This window comes from Neovison vison, chromosome 1 (assembly GCF_020171115.1).
Source record: "Neovison vison isolate M4711 chromosome 1, ASM_NN_V1, whole genome shotgun sequence".
Taxonomy (NCBI): Eukaryota; Metazoa; Chordata; class Mammalia; order Carnivora; family Mustelidae; genus Neogale; species Neogale vison.
Genome location: NC_058091.1, coordinates 123040956 through 123063614, shown reverse-complemented (window position 1 = coordinate 123063614; position 22659 = coordinate 123040956). Strand labels below are relative to the sequence as shown.

Sequence of the window (22659 nt, the reverse complement as noted above, 5' to 3'; positions counted from 1 at the left end):
TCGGGGTACCAGGTGGTGGGTATTATAGAGGGCACGGATTGCATGGAGCACTGGGTGTGGGGAAAAAATAATGATACTGTTATGCTGAAAATAAATAAATGAAAAAAATAAAGAAAAACACAGGTATATGTATCAAAAAGTTCAGGTTAAAAGGTTATTATGGAATTTGATGTACTGGATATCTCACTGTGATGGTAAATAGGTTAGAAAGTTATATATAGTGGCAGCAAGACCCGCAAATAAAGGGGAGCGCTGGGGCTGCGGCGGGAGGAGGAGCGCAGGGGCTGGGGGTAGTGCGGTCTGGAGGTCCGGATGGCGAGTGGGCAGCGCAGCCTTGGCCTATGTGACTGGGCGGCGCTGGTGTGGCCTCCGTCTGGAGAGGATTCAAGATGACCAACAAGGAACCTCTTCCCCAAAAGCTTCGGCTGAGTGAAACAGACTTCAAAGTTATGGCACGAGATGAGCTAATTCTAAGATGGAAACAATATGAAGCATATGTCCAAGCTTTGGAGGGCAAGTACACAGATCTTAATTCTAATGATGTCACTGGGTTAAGGGAATCTGAAGAAAAATTAAAGCAACAGCAACAAGAGTCTGCTCGCAGGGAAAACATCCTTGTAATGTGACTAGCAACCAAGGAGCAAGAGATGCAACAGTGTACTACTCAAATCCAGTACCTCAAGCAAGTCTCAGCGTTGCCCAACTGAGATCAACAATGGTAGACCCAGCGAGAAACTTGTTTTTCCTAAAAATGAAAGATGAACTGGAACAGACTAAAGACAAACTGGAACAAGCCCAAAATGAACTGAGTGCCAGGAAGTTCACGCCTGATAGCCAAACAGGCAAAAAGTTAATGGCAAGTGTCGAATGCTTATCCAGGAGAATCAAGAGCTTGGAAGGCAGCTGTCCCAGGGACGTATTGCACAACTTGAAGCAGAGTTGGCTTTACAGAAGAAATATAGTGAGGAGCTTAAAAGCAGTCAAGATGAACTGAATGACTTCATCATTCAACTCGACGAAGAAGTAGAGGGTATGCAGAGCACAATTCTAGTTCTTCAGCAACAACTGAAAGAGACTCGTCAACAGTTGGCTCAGTACCAACAGCAGCAGTCTCAAGCTCCAGCCCCAGGTACCAGCAGGACTACATCTTCCGAGCCTGTAGGACAGGCAGAGGCCACAGGTGAAGACTGCAGTCGACTGGCCAACGGACCAAGTAATGGCAGTTCCTCCCAGCAGAGGACGTCTGGGTCTGGATTTCACAGGGAGGGGGACACAGCTGAAGATGACTTTCCTTCTTCTCCAGGGAATGGTAATAAGGCCTCCAACAGCTCAGAGGAGAGAACTGGCAGAGGAGGTAGTAGTTACGTAAATCAACTCAGTGCGGGGTATGAAAGTGTAGACTCTCCCACAGGCAGTGAAAACTCTCTCACACACCACTCAAATGACACAGACTCCAATCATGACCCTCAAGAGGAGAAAAGAGTGAGTGGGAAAGGTAACCGAACTGTGGGTTCCCACCATGTTCAGAATGTCTTGGACTCAAGTGTAAATGTACAGGGTTCAGTTTTGTAATATTTTTTCCAGCAAATTTTTATACAGTGTCATTTAATTTGGGAGAGGATGCTGTCCAGAAAATTAACGCATACTTTTTGTCACAATTTGCCTTTTTTTGTGGGTGTGGTTTTTCCCCCGCCCCCCCCCTTTTTTCCCCTCCCCTTCTTTGCTTCAATACCTCTGCCACTTTGGAAATTGTAACAGTTAATTACCTTGAATGTTGCTAAAAGGACATTTTGTGTAGGGTTAAGTTATTTTTATATGAGTTAATGTGAAGTTGTAAATGGAAATCTTTCCTTAAAGTATAACACAATGAAGTCTGTATGAATCTGTGTCTCTCCTAGAGCCTGTGCTGTGTAAGGGCGTTCTTACTCATGCTGTTCTTCTACTTCTGCACCATCCAGACTTGTTAGAGTAGTAGATGTGGAGTTATGACTGCCAAGTTTGCCCAGTACAGTAGTTTTATCACTAAAAGTTGGACTTGCTGATGGAGTCCTATAGTAGTTTCAGTCTTAGATATAGTTTTTCCACCATACATCTGTGCATTTTCTCTTTAGGTGACTGAATGTTTAAGAAATTTGTGTGCATAGTTACTCAGTTTTTATGAACTGTTGTATCCTGTTAATGCATATTGCTCTGTGACTCCAGTATATCTTATCTGTACTGACCAAACCTAAATAAAGATTTTTATTGTAAAAAAAAAAAAAAGAAAGAAAGTTATATATAGATTTTAAAAATGGTCCAGAATTGTGAGAATGAATTAAAAATAAAAGTTGTTTCTATGAAGTAGTGTTGGTTGTCCTCTTGTCTTTTTGTTTTTTTTTTTTTTGGTTGGTTTTCTGGGGGAGAGGCCTACTGCATGGGTTTTCAGGCAGTGTCCCTGGAGTTAAGTCCTCCCCCCATCAAGGGGGTGAGCTCTGAGGAAACGGGTTTTTCAAGCTTTTGTTCTCTGGAGGTTTTTTTGTTTGTTCATTTGTTTTCTCTCCCCTTGGCAGCTTTTGATGGTTTTTGGAGGTTTAGATGAAAGTGAACTGCATCCAGACCTCCCTTTCAGAGAGAAGCCGCAGTCTGTTCCCCTCTGGGTGCTCCAGAGCACATAAATTCCCCCTTGGTCACTGGCAGGGCACGTTCCCAGTCACGGTCTCTGGGGTCACAGGAATTCCCGCTTGTATCCAAAACCACGATAGCTGCGGCTCCCTTGGCAGTTCCAGACCACCAGAGAGGTCCAAGCAGGAATAGCACGCTGAGATTCTCCCACTGGCCTGGCCTGGGAGTGCTCAGACTCTCTGGGGTCCGAGAGAGTGCCAGCTGGTGCCTGCACCCACCTCCCTCAAGGGGGCCATGGGGGCGTGACTCAGATGGGGGGTGCACGTAGAGAGTGCAAAAAGCTGTGGTTCTGTCAACTGGCGGGCATCCCTCACCCTCATGGGAGCCGCCATCCAGATGCTCTCAGGCCCGCTGGTGGCTCAGGGACCAAGACCTGGCTGCCTTGCCACACTATCTGGATCAGTGACAGGAGTGGCTGTCCGGGGTCCAGGGACTTAAGCCCCTGTCCCTAACCGCCCCAATTCCCACAATTTCCACCTAGATCCTTTGCACTTTTTGAGTGCTTTCAACCAGACACCAAGTTAATGCTGGTCCTCAGTCGCAGGGCACTCTCGTATTAGGGTATTACTCTCCAATGGGTTCCTTCTGGTGGTTCCCTCCATCTTTTGTTTATCTTCCAATATCAGTCTGATGTTCCCACTCCACTTTACCTGCCCACTGGCTTCTCCTGACCCCTTAGAGATTCAGAAATGCATAATTCTAACCTCAGCCTAATTTCAGGGATGATCAGAGTTCTTTGGTAGGTAATCAGCTAGCTTTAGGTTACAGGTTGAAACAGCACCTCCTTCTACTTCCCCTCGATGTTCTTGAATCCCGGGAACGATGGTTTTCGGAATTGAGGGTCCCGCTGGCTAGTTCGGCTTCCAGGCCCCTGTGTGAACAGACTCTGTCTCCCTGATACACGCTTTCAGACCAGAGGTGCTGGCAGCCCCGACAGGGTCTTAGGGTGGGGGGACAAAGCCCTCCAGGTGTGTGTGTTTGCCAGCATCTGACAGAAGGCTTTTTGGCATTAGGGGAAACTGGAGCTGATTGGGACCCCTCTGAGAAGCTGGATCATGGAGCTAAGGCGTTCACACCTTGCTCTGTACTTCTGGGTGTCTTCTGGGTCACTTGCTTTGCACTTCTACCACCCCACCCACCCACCCCACCACCACCCCCATTTCGGACAGGCCTCCCTGCACAGGGCACCTCAAGGAGGTGTGCCTGAAGGAGAGTGTTGCTGTCCTGTCCTCCTCGCGAGACGGGTATGCAGCACGGTGCTTTCTTAATGCTTGCTCCAGTGGGGCTGACCGATGGCGAGGGTCAGGCGTAGAGAAGCGGGGCTCCTGTCAGAAGTACTCCCGCGCACTCAGACCTAGAGTGTGTGTTCTGCTGTGGGTCCCGCAGTCACGGAAGGAGCAAGAGCCAGTTTGTGCATCCTTCTGTGGGGCTTCTGTGCGGCGAATGAAAGGACACCCTCTCAGATGTCCTCCAACCCAAGGGCCCGGAAACTTTCTCAGGATTCCGCACCAACACGTGGGCGCCGCTCTTTCTCTCTTGGCAAGAGAGGCCTGCACATGAAAGGCAGCTTGTCTTCAGGCCGGTTTCTTGAAGGTAAGGCTCTGGTTCTCTCTCGCGTTGTGCAGGCTCAGGTTTGAGAAGGCATCCTTCAACGTAGAGCGACGTGTGCAGGCATGGTGTAGACATCCCACACTGACATCTCAGAGGGAGGCAGAGGGACTTTACCTCAGGTGTTCACACACACTCTGAGTTAGCAGACCACTTCCCCTTGCACGATGCCAGGTGGGCCGCTTCCTCTCTCATCCACGAGTATCTCTTCCCAGACTCTATTTGGGGGAGGACGATTTTCCTGGAGAACACTGTTGCTCTAATTTCAGGTCCCCGCTGGCTTGATCGGATTCCGGGCCACTGTGCAAAATGACTATATCCCTGAAACACGCTGTCACACCTGAGGTGCTGGTGGCACCCACAGGTCCCTGGGGTGGAGGCCAAAGCCCTTGGGGTATGCATAGGTTTGCCATGTCTGAGAGAAGGCTTTTTGGCTTTTGGGAAAACAGGGGCTAACTGGGCCTCCTCCGTAGAGCTTGTTTCTGGAGATGAGGGAACTCAGACCTGGCGTCAGGATGAGGAAAGCAGGGCTGCTGTCCAAAGTCCGCCCGCGCCCTCAGAACTAGAGTGTTCTGCTGTGGGTCCTGTGTCACAATGGCAGCAGGAGCTGGTTTCGCCGCCCTTGTCCAGGGATTCTGTGAGGCCAAGGGAAGGGGCCACCTTCTCAGATGGCCCCCGACCTGACCTGAGGCCCGGCAGGCTTCCGCACCAACACGCTGGGCCGACTCTTTCTTCCCAAAAAAGGCCTGCATGTGAAAGACAGCTCAGCTTCACGCTTGTTTCTCGGAGGTAAGACTGTTGTGCTCACTCAAGGTTTCCAGGCTAAGCTTTGAGAAGGCATCCTTCTCCGTGGAGCGACATGTGCAAGGACAGTGTTGGCATTCTATCCTAACTTGTTTCTCAAAGGGAGGTTGAGGGCCATGACCTCGGGCGTTCCCACACATTCCAGGTCACCAAACCTCTTCTCCGGCTTACAACACGATGTGCTGCCCCAGGAGAGGCCGCCACCACAGGCCTGGTACTGCTGCCTCAGGAAGTGGGCAGCTTCCTCTCTCATCCACGCTTCTCTCGTCACACAGGTCGCTCCAGGAGATGCCTTTTTTCTGTTAGCGCGGTGTTGCTTTCGATTCAGGGCCACGCTGTCTCATTCGGCTTCCAGGCCCCTGAGTGGTAGGACTGTGTCTCCCTGAAGCCCGCTGTCATCCCGCAGGTGCTGGCGGCACCCACATGTCCCTGGGGTGGAGGCCCAAGCCAGCAGGGTGTGTGCACTTTCATCCACGTCTGAGAGAAGGCTTTGGGCTTTAGGGGAATGCGGAGTTGACAGGGACCCCTGCCTTCAACTCCTTGAACGAGTTGAAGGCAGGGGTCCCTGAGGGGTTGGCACCATGCTCTGTGTGTCTAGGTGTCACCAGTGCTTCTCTCGTCACAGGACAGAGTGGGGCCTGTCGGGCAAACGCGTCGTCCTGAAGCCATCCCATGGCACTGATTCTGCGCTGCCACAGAGCGTTTCAGGCAGACCTCCCAGATCAGGGCACCCCCCAGAGAGGTTTGCCTGAAGGCTGGCATCGCCATCATGTCCTCTGCGTGAGCCAGGTGTGCAGCACGGTGCTTTCCCAATGCCTGCTCTGGTGGGGCCAGTGGACAAAGGGTGTCAGGCTGAGGGAAGCGGGGCTCCTATCAGAAGCCCGCCCGTGCCCTCAGAACTAGAGTGTTTGTTCTGCTGTGGGTCCCGCATCACGGTGGCAGCAGGAGCTGCATTCAACACCCTTGTGCGGGGCATCTGTGAGGCTGAGGGAAAGGGTCGCCTTCTGGGACGGCCCCGGACCCGAGGCCCGGCAGGCAGCTTTCCTTAGGCTTCTGCCCAACCCGCAGGGCCATCTCTTTCTCTCTTCAAGAAAGAGGACTGCACGCAAAAGGCAGCACGGCTTCTCACTTGTTTCTCTGAGGTAAGGCTGTGGTGCTCACTCGAGGTTTCCAGGCTAAGCTTTGCGAAGGTATCCTCCATGGAGCTAAGTGTGCGGGGATGGTGTTGGCATTTCATCCTGACTTGTTTCTCACAGGGAGGTCGAGGGGCTTCACCTCGGGCGTTCCCACACACTCCAGGGTAGCAAACCGCTTCGCCGGCGTACAATGCGAGACACTGCCCCGAGAGAGGCCGGCCCCACAACCCGGGCGCTCCATCCTCAGGAAGCAGGCCCATCCCTGTCACATCCACACTTCTCTCTTCACGCACATCGTTCAGGGAGGACGTTTTTACCAGAGCACAGTGTTGCTCTGAATTCAGGGCCGCGCTGTCCCTATTGCCTTCCAGGCCCCTGGGTGAAACGACTGTGTATCCTTGAAGCATGCTGTCTCATCAGAGATGCTGGCGACACCCACTTGTCCCTGCTTGGAGGCCAAGCGGTCAAGGTGTGGACACTTTCGTATGCATCTGAGAGAAGGCTTTGGGCTTTAGCGGAATGCAGAGTTGACAGGGCCCCCTTGGTTAAGCTCCTTCAAGGAGCTGAGGGATTGGCACCCTGCTCTGTGCTTCTAGGTATCGCCACTGCTTCTCTCTTCATGGCACGGAGTGGGGCTTGCTGTGCAAATGCGTTCTGAAGCCATCCTGTGGCAGTGGCTCTGAGCTTCGGCTGCTCATTCCGGATAGGCCTCCCTGCACAGGGCGCCCCCAGAGAGGTTTGCCTGAAGGACGGCACCACCATCCTGTCCTCTCTGTGAACTGGGTGTGCAGCACAGCACTCTCCTGGCCACACTGCGGTGCGGAGTGCGTCAGAATGAGGGAAGTGGGGCTGCTCTCAGAAGTCCACCTGTGCCCTCAGAACTAGAGTGTTGTCCTGCTGTGGATCCAGCATCACGGTTGCAGCAGAAGCCCCTCTCGACACCCTTGTGCGGGGCTTCGGTGAGGCCGAGGCAAGGGGCTGCGTTCTCGGATGGTCGCCAACCCGAGGCCCGGCAGGCAGCCTTCCTTAGGCTTCCGCACCAACCCTCCAGGGCGACTTTCTCTCTTGGTGAAATGGGCCTGCTCGCGAAAGGCAGCTTGGCTTCAGGCTTGTTTCTTGGATGTAAGGTGGCGGTGCATACTCGAGGTTTCCAGGCTATGGTTTGAGAAGGCATCCTTCTCCTTGGAGCAACGAGTGCCGGGACAGTGCTAGCATTCCACACTGACTTGTTTCTCACAGGGAGGTCAAGGGGCTCGACCTCGGGCTTTCCCAAACACTCCGAGGCAGCAAACGGCTTCCCCGTGGAAGACGCGAGGCGCTGCCCAGGGAGAGGCCATCCCAACAGCCCAGGCGCTCCAGCCTCAGAAAGGGTGCTGCTTCCTCTCACATCCACGCTTTGAAGTGCTCTTTGCGCACTTCGTTCGGGGAGGACGTTTTTCGTGGAGCAATGTGTTGTTTTGAATTCAGAGCCACGCAGTCTCGTTTGGCTTCCAGGACGCTGGGTGAAACAACTGTGTCTCCCTGAAGTCCGCTGTCGCAGCAGAGATGCTGGTGGCACCCACTTGTCCCTGCGGTGGAGGCCAAGCCGTCAGGGTGTGGGCACTTTCATATGTGTCTGAAAGAAGGCTTTGGGCTTTAGGGGAATGCGGAGTTGACAGGGGCCCCTCGGGTAAGCTGATTCAAGGAGTTGAGGGATTGGCACCCTGCTCTGTGCTTCTAGGTGTCACCACCGCTTCTCTCTTCATGGGACGGAGTGGGGCTTGCTGTGCCAATGCGTTCTCCTGAAGCCATCCCATGGCAGTGGCTCTGCGCTTCTGCTGCTCATTCCCGGCAGGCCTCCCTGCACAGGGTGCCCCCAGGGAGGTTTGCCTGAAGGACAGCATCGCTGTCCTGTCCTCTCTGCAAACCAGGTGTGCAGCACGGTGCTCTCCTAATGCTCGCCCCAGTGGGGCCTACGACGGCGGAAGTCAGGCTGAGGGAAGCAGGGATGCTGTCAGAAAGCTGCCCGCTCCCTCAGGACTAGAGTGTTTGTTCTGCTATGGGTCCAGCATCATGGTCGCAGCAGAGGTCCCTATCGATGCACTTGTGCGGTGCTTCAGTGAGGCCGAGGCAAGGGGCCGCCTTCTCAGATGGCCCCGACCCGAGGCCCTGCCGTCAGCCTTCCTTAAGCTTCCACACCAACCCTTGATGGAGACTGTTTCTCTCTTCACGAAAGCAGCCTACACGCGAAAGGAAGCTTGGCTTCAGGCTTGTTTCCTAGAGGTAAGTCGTTGGTGCTTTTGCGAGGTTTCCAGGCTAAGCTTTGAGAAGGCATCCTTCTCCGTGGAGCGACGTGTGCAGGGGCGGTGTTGGCATTCCACCCTGACTTGTTTCTCACAGGGATGTCGAGGGCCTCGACCTCAGGCCCACACACTCCTGGTAAGCAAACCGCTTCCCTGGAATATGAGGCAAGGCCTGCACGTGAAAGGCAACTCAGCTTCACGCTTGTTTCTCGGAGGTAAGGCTGTGGTGCTCACTCGAGGTTTCAGGCTAAGTTTTGTGAAGGCATCCTTCTCCGTGGATTGACGTGTGAGGGGATGGTATTGACATTCCACCCTGACTTGTTTCTCACAGAGAGGTCGAGGGCCTCGACCTCTGGCGTTCCCACACACTCCTGGTCAGCAAACCACTTCCCCGGTATAAGAGGCGAGGCGCTGCCCCAGGAGAGGCCGGCGCCACAGGCTCGGCATTCCCGCCTCAGGAAGCGGGCCGCTTCCCCTCTCATCCATGCTTCTCTGGTCGTGCAGGTCGCTCGGGGCGAGGCCTTTTTCTGTTAGCACGGTGTTGCTTTGGATTCAGGACCGCGCTGTCTCATTCAGCTTCCAGGCCCCTGCGTGGTTCAACCGTGTCTCCCTGAAGCCCGCTGTCGCCCCGCAGGTGCTGGCGGCACCTACAGGTCCCTGCAGTGGAGGCCCAAGCCGGCAGGGTCTGTGCACTTTCATCCGCGTCTGAGAGAAGTCTTTGGGCTTTAGGGGAATGTGAAGCTGACAGGGCCCCCTGCCTTCAACTCGTTCGGGGAGCTGAGGGGATGGCGCCATGCTCTGGGCATCAAGGTATCACCACCGCTTCTCTCGTCACAGAACAGAGTGGGGCTTGTTGGGCAAATGCGTCCTCCTGAAGCTATCCCGTGGCAATCCAGTGGGTCCTGGCGCAGAGGCCAAAGCCCTGAGGATGTGTGTCCGTGCGCCGGGGTGTGAGAGAAGGCTTTTGACTTTGGGGAAAACGGGAACTGACAGGGTCCCCTCTCTTTAGCTCTTTCATGGAGCTAAGGGGTTCTCGCCTCGATCGATGCTTCTAGGTGTCAGAACTGCTTCTCTCTTCACGGGCCTGAGTGTGGCTTGCAGTGCAAAGGCCCTGTCCTGACGTAATCCTGTGGCAACTGTGCTCGTGCTGCCACCAACCGTTTCCAGCATGCCGCTCTGCTCAGGGCGCCTCCAAGATGTTGGCCTGATGGAGGGGCTCACAGTCGCCTCCTTTCCATGAAACAGGTGTGCGGCACGGGTACTTTCCAAACGCTTGCTCAGGTTGGGGCCCACCGACTGCGAGCATCAGGCTGAGAGTAGCGCAGCTGCTTTCAGAAGCCCTCCCGCACCCTCCAAACTGGACTTTGTGTTGAGGTATGGCTCGGGCGGTCGTGGTGGCAGCAGGAGCCGGGTTCAACACCATGTGTGGGGCTTCTGTGAGGCCGAGTGACAGGCGCCTTCTCCAATGACCTATGACACCGAGGCCGGGAACCTTCCTGAGGCGTCCGCACCGACTCGCCGGGGCGAAGCCTTCCCTCATTGCAAAGGAGCCCTGCTGGCTAAAGGCAGCTCGATGTAGGCCTGCTTCTGCGAGGTAAGGCCGTGCCTCTCTCTTGAGTTCTCCAGGCAAAGGTTTGAGAAGGCATCCTTCTCTGTGGAGCGAGGGGGTTGGCGCACGCCTTACCCACGGACTTCTTCCTTACAGGGAGGCAGAGAGACTTCACCTCAGGCGTCCTCACACATCCCCTCAGACAACTGCTTCCCCCTTAATGGTGCAAGGAGCTGGCGTCAGACAAGCAGGCCCCTCAACCCAGGCGCTCCCCCGACAGTCAGCTGGCTGATTGCTCACTCGTCCATGCTTCTCTCTTCATGGACATCGATCCATGGAAGAGGCTTTTCCCCAAGAATGGTGTTTCTTTGAGGTCAGGGCCCACTGGCTCGTTCAGCTTCTAGGCCCCTGGGTGAAATGACTCTGTCTCCCTGAAACACACCGTCATACCAGGGGTGCTGTCAGCACCCCAGTGGGTCCTGGCGTGTAGTCCAAAGCCCTGAGGATGCGTGTCCCTGGGCCGGGGTCTGAGAGAGGGCTTTTGGCTTTGGGGGAAACAGGAACTGACAGGGTCCCCTCCGTTAAGCTCATTCGTGGAGCTGAGTGGTTCTTCCTCGATCTATGCTTCTAGGTGTCAGAACTGCCTCTCTCTTCACGGGCCTGAGTGTGGCTTGTGGTGCAAAGGCCCTGCTCTGTCGTCCTTTGGCACCATGGTCCCACTGCGACCGAACTTTCCAGGCAGGCTGCTCTGCTCAGGGCGCCTCCAAGATATTGGCCTGATGGAGGGGCTCGCAATCGCCTCCTCTCCGTGAGGCGGGTGTGTGGCACGGGAACTTTCCAAACGCTTGCTCCAGTGGGGACCCACCGACTGAGAGCGTCACGCTGAGAGAAGCGTGGCTACATTCAGAAGCCCTCCCGCGCCCTCAGAACTGGACTTTGTGTTGCGGTGTGGCTCGGGCGGTCGTGGTGGCAGCAGGAGCCGGGTTCGACGCCCTGGGTGGGGCTTCTGTGAGGCCAAGTGACAGGCGCCTTCTCCAATGACCTCTGACGCCAGGGGCGGGAACCTTCCTGAGGCGTCGGCACTGACTCACTGACTTGCCGGGGCGAAGCCTTCCCTCGTTGCGAAGGAGCCCTGCTGGCGAAAGGCAGCTCGACTTCAGGCCTGCTTCTGTGAGGTAAGGCCGTGCCTCTCTCTTGAGTTCTCCAGGCAAAGGTTTGAGAAGGCATCCTTCTCCGTGGAGCGAGGTTGTGCGGAGGACGGCGCTTGCTTCCTCACGGACTTCTTCTTCACAGGGAGACAGAGGGACTTCACCTCAGGCGTCCTCACACATCCCCTCAGACAACTGCTTCCCCCATGATGGCACAAGGCGCTGGTGTGGGACAGGCAGGCCCCTCAGCTCGGGAGCTCCCCCAACAGTCAGCTGGCCGATTGCTCGCTCCTCCACGCTTCTCTCTTCATGGACGTCGTTCTGGGGATGAGGCTTTTCCCCGAGAATGGAGTTTCTTTGAGGTCAGGGCCCCGCTGGCTCGTTTGGCTTCCAGGCCCCTAGGTGAAAAGACTCTGTCTCCCTGAAACACGCCTTTGCAGGGCGGTGCAAAGATGTACCCCCGTGGCCAAGGGAGAGCACCTAGAAAAACATTTGGCCTCAGGGAGATGTCCCTGGTGTTCCTGCGCTTCTGGGTTCTCCCTGGAATCTTCATCTCCAGCAGCATCCCCAGTGGTTGCAAGTTGCATGGCCACCTGCAATGCTCTTGCTTCTTTCTTTGAGCATGGCATGGCCCTGGTGTCTAAAACGTATTGTAGCTCAACAAGGAATGGGTGCTATTGGTGAGACCCATCTCGAGGGCTGGGGTTTGGCTTACAGTTCTGAGGACGTTCGGGGCCAAGCCGATGGCAGCATGGAACCCTATCTTGAGGGCTGAGTGGCCGGCCAGCATTTGCATGAGGCTCAGCCTTTGGCTTGGGCCTCAGGGGAATGCTCAGAGTGTCCTGACTTTTGGATTTGTGGCTCACCCCTCTCTCTCCAGGAACACCTGGGGATCGCCATTGGCATGGGTACCTTCTGGGTTCATTACTGAGTCATCAATTGTCAGCTGTGAGCCAAATCCATTCCACCCTCGGAACAAGGTTTCGGGCACAGTTTGTCCCATAGTCAGGGCTAGGGTGAGGGTTACAAGCCAGGGGACAGTAGGATTCTGTCTGAGGGCAGAGTGCAGACCAGCCCTGAGGCCAGAGCACAGGGTAGCTTTGTCGTGAGGCCGGGATGAGGTTTTGAGCTCTGGTGTAGGCTAGGCCCACTGTGGGGGAGCAGGGTTAGGGTTTCCTCCAAATTTCACAACAAACCCCACCCTGGGAGTGAGTGGCACATGTACGTCTGGAGGATTATCAGTGTCCTGTGCCCCTACCTTGCTCTGTGCCTTCTCTGAGAAGATAGATGCCTTCTACTGTACAGGCACCTGCCTCGGGCTTAGATGTAGGGCCAGTTCCCTAAGCACCCACAACCATTTTGAAGAAGGCTTCTAGCTTCTGGAGAGGAGATGATGGTTGGACGACCGTTTCCCTACAGTGTTCTTAGAGCTAAATGGAGGACACTCGGACATTCTACAGACATACACAAACACACACACACACACACACAACTTCTAACCTATCTTTCTTCATGAACTGGGATGGGTGCAGAATGATACATGCCAAACAGACATCATTCTCCCTCAGACTTGGGTGTATGTTACTTTCTTCACACAAACATTGGAGAATGCTTCTGTCCTCAGCAACAATGATGATAGTGGGAACCCGGTTTCCACTACTGTCTTGCTCCTTAGAGTTAAGTGGATGTCCCATAGTTACATTTCCTCACCTATGTTGGAAAACGCCTCTTTCTTGATGTTACACAATGCTGTGGAAAGCTCTATTCTACATGAACATGTTTCTCAGAGTCAAGGCTAGGACACATTCCTTGGGCTGTCACACACAAAATTGGGGAACACTCCCATGTTCCTGAACAATGTTAGTGGAAGGATGGTTTCACGACAAGGGTGCCTTACCAAGTGGAGGGACACTGTGCTTTCCCTCTGCTATCACACAAGCTCTGCCAAGGGCGTCCATCCTCAGGAAAGAAGAGGTGCATGGAATCGTTTTGTTTTCATTTTCTTTTCCTCCAGAGCTGTTTCTTAGAGTGAAATATACACTGCATGGCTTGGGCTTCAACACCTATATATGGAATCCCTTTGAGCTTCAGTAAACAACCTGTTAGTGGAAGGCGCACTCCACTCCGACTTGTTGCAGTAAGTCCACCTCACAGATCTTTACACTTGCACAACCCAGACGTGTGGACATGCATCCAAGTCCAGGAGGGAAGAGGTGCACTGAAATTCCGCTTGCTTCTCACTCAGAGACCCTGCTAGGGCGCTTTTCTTTTCTTACACTTCCACATTGAAGCCTTGACAACACCTCTATCCTGGTGAGACCACATAGTCGTTCAAGTACAACCCTCCCTAGGCACTGGGTCCCTCCAGCTAAGCCTCAGACACACTTCTGAGAGTATGTCTCTCTTCTGAAGGAAGAGATGCTGAAGGACGATTTCTCCCCAGGGTTGTTTCCTTGAGACCACTCCATGGTCCTTCAGTTTCTGCATACATAGTTGACAAAAGGCGTGTGTCTTTGAATCAAATGTTAGTTCTGGCAGGGGAGGGCGGGGGAGAGGAAGGGATGTGGGCAGGGAAAAGTGGGTGACAAATGGTGGAGAATAGTTGGCACTTTTTCAACCAGTCCCCTAAAGTGAGTTGATTATCAAAAGAACTCCAAAGAACTCCAATCACCCATGGAATCAGCCTGAGATTAGAATTATACACCTCTGGATCTCTACAGTGGTAGAAGATGCCAGTGAACAAGTAAAGTGGAGTGGGAACATCAGACTGATATCGGAAGATAAAGGGGGAGGGAGCCACCAGAAGCGACGCATTCGTAATACCCCAATAGGAGAGTTCCCTGTGATTGGGGACCAGCATTAATTTGGAGTCTGGTTGAAAGCACTCAAAAAGAGCAAAAGATCCTAAGGGAAATTGGTGGAATTGGGTGGTTAGGGACAGGGACTTAAGCCCACAGACCCAGGACAGCCACCACTGGCAATGAGCCAGACAGAGTGCAGTGAAGAAGCCAAGCCTTGGTCCCTGAGCTGCCGGTTCATGTAAGAGTGTCTGTCTGGGTGGCAGCGTGCATGAGAGTCTGGTGTGGAAGCCAGCTGTTGCTCTCGAGAACCACAGGCTTTTGCACTCTACACGTGTGCTGCACGACCGCAGTCTGAGTCCGGCTCCCCACCCTCCCCTGAAAGAGGTCCATGCAGTGCTAGCCAGTGCTCGCTAGGACAGGGAGAGTGAACACTCACAGCCCAGGCCAGTGTGAAAAACTCAGTGTGCTATCTCTAGTTGGGACCTCTCTGGCAGTCTGGATGTGCCCAGACAACTGCAGTGGAGGCAGCTGCTGGAAGCCAGCTCACTGGATTTCTCATGGTTTTGGTAACACTGGGGATCAAGCAGGAGCCCCTGCGAGCCCTGAGATCATGACTGGGGCGTGCTCTGCCTGCAGCAGAAGGGGAATTTATGGACTCCAGAGAAAACAGAGGGGAACAGACTGAGGTTTCTCTCTAAGACGAAGGACTGGGTGTAGTTTGCTTTCCTCTAAACCTCCAGAGAACTGCCAAACACCGCTAAGGGGAGGGGGAAAAAAAAAACACCTCCATAATCTCTTCCAGTCCCGTCCATGTTGCCACAAAAGTTGGGTATTCATCCTTTCTGATGGAGGCATAATACTCCATAGTGTATATGGACCACATCTTCCTTATCCATTCGTCCACTGAAGGGCATCTTAGTTCTTTCCCCAGTTTGGCGACCATGGCCGAGCATAACAAATAACATGGAGGACAAGGGGAGATGGAGAGGAGAAGGGAGTTGAGGGAAATTGAAAGGGGAGGTGAACCATGAGAGACTATGGACTCTGAAAAACAACCTGAGGGTTTTGAAGGGGCAGTGGGTGGGAGGTTGGGGGAAACCAGATGATGCATGTTAGGGAGGGCACGGATTGCATGGAGCACTGGGTGTGGTGCAGAAACAATGAATACTGTTACGCTGAAAAGAAATTAAAAATTAAAAAAAAAAAACACCTCCAGAGAACAAAAACCTCAAAAACCTGTTTCTTCAGAGCCTAGCCCCTTGACAGGGGGCAGGAAGACTCAACTCCAGCAAGACTGCCTGAAAAACTATGTGGCAGGCCCCTCCACCAGAAAGACAGCCCAGAAAACAAAAACAAAAATAAGAGGACAACCACCACTACTTCATAGATATAACTTTTATTTTTAATTCATTCCCATTATTCTTGTTCTTTCCAATTTGTTTTATAATTTTTTAATTTACCATCACAATGAGAAGTTCAGTACAACAAATTCCATAATAACCTTTTAACTTGAACTTTTTTGATATGTATCCTGTGTTTTTCATTTGCTTTTCTACTTTTTTTTTTTTAAAGATTTTATTTATTTATTTGACAGAGAGAGATCACAAGTAGGCAGAGAGAGAGGAAGGGAAGCAGGCCCCCCGCCGAGCAGAGAGCCCGATGTGGGACTCGATCCCAGGACCCTGAGATCATGACCTGAGCTGAAGGCAGCGGCTTAACCCACTGAGCCACCCAGGCGCCCATCTACTTTTTAATTTTTTTATTTTTTCTAAATATTCATATAGAGATAAGCTTCAAGGTAATCCCCTTTCCCCAATCAATGCTATGCCTATATATAACCTAGTTTTAATCTCCCTTTATCTCACAGAAGTTGAGTCCTTTAACAAAGATATCAAGATACATCCAGGAAGAATCAAAATAACCTTCCTCACCCACACTGAGAATTTATAACCCCCCTGCCATCTTTTTCTCCTGTCAGTGTTTCTGTGTATTTGTTTTTGTTCTGGTAGTATCTAAACCTTATACTTGGGGTTCATTCTGGCTGGGTTCTTTTTTTTTTTTTCTTGTTATTTACTTTTTTGGTCTTTGGTCTTTTTGTTTGTTTTTGTTTGTATACTTTATAAATCTTACCTTTGGGACCCATTCAGGCTGGGTCTTCTCTTTTAATTTTTCTTTTTTTCCCCCCTCTTGTCTCTCTCTCTCTCTCTCTCTCTCTCTCTTTTTCTTTTTTTTCCCTTTTTGGTGGTGACCTCCAATTGCTGAGAAGCATTCCAGAGTGCACCTTGCCTGCATCACAGTTGATACATTCAGCTACACATCCCTTCAGCCATCTCTCACCAAAATGACTAGAAGGAGGAATTCCCAACAGAGGAAAAATTCAGAGACTGTGCCCTCTCCATCAGAGCTACTGAATATGGACATAAACAGTACATCTGAAAGGGAATGAATTCAGGCTAATAATTATCCAGGCAATGGGTAGGTTGGAGAAAGCCTTTAATGACAAAATGGAATTTATTAGGGCAGAAGAGAAAGCCACCAGGGATGATATTAACAATGCTCTCAATGAGTTTCAATCTAATCTAAATTCTCTAATAACTAGGGTCACTGAGGCAGAAGATAGAATTAGTGATCTAGAGGACAAACTAATAGAGAAAAAGGATCAGAAGGAATCCTGGAACAAACAACTTAGAAGCTATGAAAACAGAATTAGGGAAATAAATAATGCCATGAAATGTTCCAACGTCAGAATTATTGGAATCCCTGAGGGGGAGGAGAAAGAATGAAGACCAGAGGATATAGTTGAGCAAATTCTCCATGAAAATTATCCCAATCTGTCTAATGGAACCAGCATTTGTGTCCTAGAAGCAGAAAGGTCTGCCCCCAAGGTCATAGAATCTAGAAAGACCTCGAGATAGCTGATTGTGAAAATGATGATTCTTAATTTTAGACAGGAGCTCTTGAAGCAGCTAGGGGGAAGAGATTCCTTATGTAAAGAGGAACCCTCATCAGAATAATGTCAGACCAGTCCACAGAAACCTGGCAACCAGAAAGGGCTGGCAAGATGTATTCAGGGCACTAAATGAGAAGAACATGCAACCAAGAATACTTTATCCAGCAAGACTGACATTCAAAATGGATGGAGAGATAAAGAGCTCCCAAGACCAGCAAGGTTTCAAAGAGTATGTGACCACCAAGCTGACACTGCAGGAAATATTATGGGGAGTTCTAAAAAGGAAAAATCCTAAGAATATCATTGAACAGAAAGATATGGAGACAATCTATAGAAACAAAGACTTCACAGGTAACACGATGTCAATAAAAACGTATCTCTCAGGGCACCTGGGTGGCTCAGTGGGTTAAGCCTCTGCCTTCGGCTCGGGTCATGATCCCAGGGTCCTGGGATCGAGCCCTGCACCGGGCTCTTTGCTCAGCGGGGAGCCTGCTTCCCCCTCTCTCTCTGCCTGCCTCTCTGCCTACTTGAGATCCCTGTCTGTCAAATAAATAAAATCTTTAAAAAAAAGAAAACGTATCTCTCAATAATCACCCTTATCGTGAATGGCCTAAATGCACCCATTAAATGACACAGGGTTGCAGACTGGATAAAACTACAGGACCCATCCATATGTGGTCTACAAAAGACCCATTTCGAACCTAAGGATACACCCAGACTGAAAGTGAAGGGATAGAGAGCCATCTTTCATGCCAGTGGGCCTCAAAAGAAGGCTGTGGTAGTGATTCTCATATCAGATAAATTAGATTTTAAGCTAAAGACTGTTGTCAGAGGTACAGAAGGACACTACATAATTCTTAAAAGGAATATCCACCAAGAAGATCTAACAATTGTAAATATTTATGCCCTCATTATGGGAGAAGCCAATTACATAAGAAAGCTGTTAATCAAGATAAAGAGTCATCGATATGAATACATTAATAGTAGGAGATCTTAACACGCCACTCTCAGTAATAGATAGATCATCCAAGCAGAAAATCAATAAAGAAACAAGAGCATTGAATGACATATTGAACTAGATATATATAGAACATTCCACCCTAAAACAACAGAATACTCGTTCTTCTTGAGTGCACATGGAACCTTCTCCAGAATAGGCCACATACTGGGTCACAAATCAGGGCTAAACCAATACCAAAAGACTGAGATTATTCCCTGCATATTCTCAGATCACAATGCTTTGAAGCTGGAGCTCAACCACAAGGAAAAGTTTGGAAGGAATTCAAACACCTGGAAGCTAAAGACCATCTTGCTTAAGAATGCTTGGATCGGGGCGCCTGGGTGGCTCAGTGGGCTAAGCCGCTGCCTTCGGCTCAGGTCATGATCTCAGGGTCCTGGGATTGAGTCCCACATCAGGCTCTCTGTTCAGCGGGGAGCCTGCTTCCCTCTCTCTCTCTCTCTGCCTGCCTCTCCGTCTACTTGTGATTTCTCTCTGTCAAATAAATAAATAAAATCTTTAAAAAAAAAAAAAAGAATGCTTGGATCAACCGGGCGATCAAAGAAGAACTGAAACAATTCATGGAAACCAATGAGAATGAGGACACTTCAGTCCAAAACCTATGGGATATAGCAAAGGCTGTCCTAAGGGGGAAATACATAGCCATTCAAGCCTCCCTCAAAAAAATGGAAAAATCCAGAATACCAGCTGTCTCTACACCTTAAAGAACTGGAGAATCAACAACAAATTAAGCCAACTCCACACACAACAAGGGAAATCATCAAGATTAGAGCAGAGATCAATGAGATAGAAACTATAGATACAGTAGAACACATCAATGAAACTAGAATCTGTTTTTTTGAAAGAATTAGTAAGATCAATTGGCCAAACTAATCCAAAAGAAAGAAGAGAAGGCGCAAATTAATAAAATTATGAATGAAAAGGGAGAGATCACAACTAACACCAAGGAAATAGAAACAATCATCATAAATTATCAACACTTATATGCCAAGAAGTTAAGCAACCTAGATGAAATGGATGCCGCTTCCAGTAAGCGACGAGAGAACAATTAGGCACAAACAAGTCAGCTGCAAAAGACTGGGAGCAGGGGACAACAGTCGAAAAGGACTGCTGCCACAAGCAACTCCACAGTCTCACTTTTATTAGATAGAAAACAATAGCCAACAGAAGGACTGAAGAAGGTCAAACGTTAGTCGTGTCTTGCAGGCAAGCAAGGAGGAGGGTAAGGTTTATAGTTAACCAAGCACATTCAAAGGACTCATCTAACTAACAACGAGCACTTCTGGGAAGAGAAAGGAGCGACAACGAAAAAGGGAAGCAGGCGGTTTTCGTTCCACCATGAGCTGACCGGGCCTTCCCGGGTGCTCGGCTTCCCTGAAGCAGGTGGCGTTCCGCCCTGGGTGGGCCAGGTGTTCCCGGCTGCCCGACTTCAGTGAAGGGACGGCGTTCCGCCCTGAGCGAGCTGGGCATCCCCAGCTGCCCAGCTTCACGGTCGTACATCGTCCTTCTCCCCAAAGACCTGTTGTCAGTATCAGTATTTTTTAAGGCCATGTCTAAATGTGCTTGGCAACTAGTAAAATCCTCCAGGGGTTACAGTTTAAGTAACAAATTGTTCTGAGGGGCAGCAGCAAATGGATACATTCCTGGAAAACTATAAACTTCTAAAATTGAACCAGGAAGAAATTGACAACCTGAATAGACTGATATCTAGAAACGAGATTGAAGAAGTGATCAAAAACCTCCCAAAACACAAGAGCCCAGGACCTGACAGATTCCCTGGATAATTCTACCAAACTTTCAAAGAAGAAATAACACCTATTCTCCTGAAGCTGTTTCAAAAAACTGAAGCAAAAGGAAAACTTCCAGACTGTTTTTATGAAGCCAGCATTACCCTGATCCCCAAACCAGGCAAAGAACCCCACCAAAAAGGAGAATTTCAGACCAATATCCCTGATGAATACGGATGCTAAAATTCTCAACAAGATCCTAGAAAATAGGATCCAACAACACATTAAAAAGATTATCCATCTCGACCAGGTGGGATTCATCCCTGGGTTGCAAGTGTGGTTCAACATTTGCAAATCAATCAACATGATAAAACAAATCAATAAGAGAAGAGAGAAGAACCACCTGATCCTCACAATTGATGCAGAAAAAGCATATGACAAGATACAGCATCCTTATCTAATTAAAACCTTCAAAGTATAAGGATAGTATATCCTTATACTTCGAAGTATAAGGATAGATAACATTCCTTAACTTCATAAAATCTATCTATGAAAAACCCACAACGAGTATCATCCTCAATGGGGAAAAGCCGACAGCCTTCCCTTTGAGATCAGGAACATGACAAGGATGCCCAATTTCATCACTCTCATTCAACATAGTATTAGAAGTCCTAGCAACAGCAATCAGACAACAAAGAGAAATAAAAGGTATCCAAATTGGCAATGAAGAAGTCAAACTCTCTCGCTTTGCAAATGACATGATACTTTCTATGCAAAACCCAAAAGACTCCACCCCCAACTACTAGAACTTATACAGCAATTCAGTAATGAAGTAGTATACAAAATCAATGTACGGAAATCAGTTGCTTTCCTATACATTAACAATGAAAATACAGAAAGGGAAATGAGAGAACCAATTCCATTTACTGTAGCACCAAAAACCATAAGATATCTGGGAATAAACCTAACCAAAGAGGTAAAGGATCTGTACTCAAGAAACTACAGAACACTCATGAAAGAAATTGAAGAAGACATAAAAAGATGGAAGACCATTCCATGCTCATGGATTGGAAGAATAAACATTGTTAAAATGTCTATACTGCCTAGAGCAATCTATACTTTCAATGCCATTCCAATCAAAATTCCACTGGCATTTTTCAAAGAGCTGAAACAATCCTAAAATTTATATGGAATCAGAAGAGACCCCGAATTGCTAAGGAAATGTTGAAAAAGAAAAACAAAACTGGGAGCATCACATTGCCTGATTTCAAGCTTTACTACAAAGCTGTGATCACCAAGACAGCATGGTACTGGCACAAAAACAGACACATAGACCAGTGGAACAGAGTAGAGAACCCAGATATGGATTCTCAACTCTATGGTCAAATAATCTTCAACAAAGCAGGAAAGAATATACAGTGGAAAAAAGTGTCTTCAATAAACTATGCTGGGAAAATTGGGCAGCCATGCATAGAATGAAACTCCACCATTTTCTTACACCATACACAAAGATAAACTCCAAATGGATAAAAGACCTCAATGTGCGACAGGAATCCATCAGAATCATAGAGGAGAACATAGGCAGTAACCTCTTTGATATCAGCCACAGCAACTTCTTTCAAGATCTGTCTCCAAAGGCAAAGGAAACAAAAGCAAAAATGAACTTCTGGGACTTCATCAAGATCAAAAGCTTCTGCACAGCAAAGGAAACAGTCAACAAAACAAAGAGGCAACCCATGGAATGGGAGAAGATATTTGCAAATGACAGTACAGACAAAAGCCTCTTACCCAGGATCTATAAAACACTTCTCAAACTCAACACACACAAAACAGATAATCACATCAAAAAATGGGCAGAAGACATGAACAGACACTTTTCCAATGAAGATATACAAGTGGCTATCATACACATGAAAAAAATGTTCATCATCATTAGCCATCATGGAGATTCAAATCAAAACCACATTGAGATACCACCTTAAACCAGTTAGAATGACCAAAATGAACAAGACAATAAACAACGTGTGTTGGAGAGGATGTGGAGAAAGGGGAAGCCTCTTACACTGTTGGTGGGAGTGCAAGTTGGTGCAGCCACTTGGAAAACAGTGTGGAGATTCCTAAAGAAATTAAAAATAGGGGTGCCTGGGTGGCTTAGTGGGTTAAAGCCTCTGCCTTCGGCTCAGGTCATGATCCCAGGGTCCTGGGATCAAGCCCAGCATCAGGCTCTCTGCTTACCAGGGAGACTGCTTCCTCCTCTCTCTCTCTGCCTGCCTTTCTGCCTACTTGTGATCTCTGTCTGTCAAATAAAAAATTAAAATATTTTTAAAAAAGAAATTAAAAATAGAACTTCCCTATGTCCCTGCGATTGCACTACTGGTTATTTACCCCAAAGATACAGATGTAGTGAAAAGAAGGGCCATCTGTACCCCAGCGTTCATAGCAGCAATGGCCACGGTAGCCAAACTGTGGAAAGAACCAAGATGCCCTTCACTGGACAAATGGATAAGGGGAAGATGTGGTCCATATATACAATGGAGTATTACGTCTCCATCAGAAAGGATGAATACCCAACGTTTGTATCAACATGAACGGGACTGAAGAGATTATACTGAGTGAAATAAGTGAATCAGAGAGTCAATTATCATATAGTTTTACTTATTTGTGGGAAAGGAATAGGAAATAACATGGAGCACATTGGATGAAGGGGAGGAAAAGTGAGTTGGGGGAAATCAGAGGGGGAGACGAACCAGGAGAGACTGTGGACTCTGAGAAACAAACTGAGGGTTTGGGAGGGGAGGCGGGTGGAGGGTTGGGTGAGCCTGGTGGTGGGTATTAAGGAGGGCATGTATTGCATGGAGCACTGGGTGTGATGCATAAACAATGAATCTTGGAACACTGAAAAAAAATTAAATTAAAAAAAAAAAAAGAAGAAGAAGAAGACCATAGAGGAAGGGAGTGAAAATTGGGAAGAAATC

General features: G+C 49.5%; 1 pseudogene; it reads left to right on the top strand.

Moving 5' to 3' along the window:
- Positions 1 to 389: 389 nt before the first annotated feature.
- Positions 390 to 1181, top strand: LOC122900024 (annotated as a pseudogene).
- The last annotated feature ends 21478 nt before the right edge of the window (positions 1182 to 22659 follow it).